This window comes from Agrilus planipennis, unplaced genomic scaffold, assembly GCF_000699045.2.
Source record: "Agrilus planipennis isolate EAB-ADULT unplaced genomic scaffold, Apla_2.0 scaffold9, whole genome shotgun sequence".
Lineage (NCBI taxonomy): Eukaryota > Metazoa > Arthropoda > Insecta > Coleoptera > Buprestidae > Agrilus > Agrilus planipennis.
The window spans coordinates 1,016,489-1,017,913 of NW_020442467.1; positions in this window are offsets into that span (position 1 = coordinate 1,016,489).

Sequence of the window (1,425 nt, forward strand, 5' to 3'; positions counted from 1 at the left end):
GAGGTTAGTTTGAGTCACTCCATACCCTTCAATAAGTACGAGATAGTAAGCAGTAATGACCCATATTGCTTTCTCTTTTTCTTCTCCTTTCCACTCCCATATCAAGCCCCTTCATCCCGTAGACGAGCGAAGCCTCTCTCGCAACTTAAATAATACCTACGAAAATTTTCGTTCGCAATATTATTGGGTTTGGCTACGGAAGAGGGCACTCACCTACGAAATGGAAGGGATAAGAAAAGGAAAGAATCATCTCACTCGCACTCGCAGGATCAATGAGGAGCTCCTTGGCTATACCAGAGGAGCTCTCGGGAGTCAAAAGAGCCGTGTTTGCCCGGCTCTGAAGTAAAGAAAATAATTACAAGAGAGAGAGAGAGATTCCAATTAAACTGTCTAAATTATTATCACCGAAGAAAACCCGTCGTAAAATAGTAATTAGGAAAGGATGCTATGTACGCGAAGCTGAAATGTTAATAGGGATTACTGGAAAGTACGTACAAGTAATAAAAGTAATTGATAGCGATAGAATTGAATTCAAAAGAATTTGAATAGACTTCAATATATTTACACAAGTACAGAGACACAAAGAAATATAACAAAAATCATATTGTAGCAGGTAATGCCCTACGTGAATGTATATTATTTTTTTTTTACTTTTTGAGTAAGTAAGTATCATAATCCGCCACAGAGTAAAACCAAGACCAAAACTAGAAGTATTTGAGCAAGACCAAGATCAAGACCGAATAAGCAAGACCTAGACCAAGACCAATAACAAGACTGGTCTTCGTCTTTCTTGGCTCATCTCTAACCGGAGGTAAAGCTCCTCTTTTGTCTTGGGTCCGCTTTTACCTATTTGGGGCAGTAATACTCCACACAATTTTTCTCTTCCATTATGTCTTTGTTTTGTCCATTTCTTCCGTCTCTTTCTACCACCGTCCATCCATTTTTACAATCACCACAGATGTAGGTACACTTTACAAAAACTCGTTCGTGTGAAAATTGTAATGGAGCTATTTTAATGACGCACGCGTGACCAGTTGCCTCGTACTCACTTCTTAATGAACATAAAAAATGCCAAGACATTAATTTGATATATAGCACATGTATCTGCAAACACTAGGTACTTAAATTAGAATTGCTATTAAATATAAAATATATTACATCCCTTCTGATTACTATCCAAATCAATGTTCTAATCACATACTACGTGTAATAGAGTTGGTCCTTTGAATTTTCACCAGCCGCTATCTTTTATCAGTTATGATGGTGATTGGCAGAGCTTAAATGGGACCAAAACGCTTTCGAAGAATATCCCAGCCGTGTCCGATAGGGTTATGATCTGGAATTCTTATTGGCCACTTTATAAGTTGATCCTTGACCCGTCTTGTGTATTTTGGAGAACTCTTGGCTTTATCCTGCATTAAAATG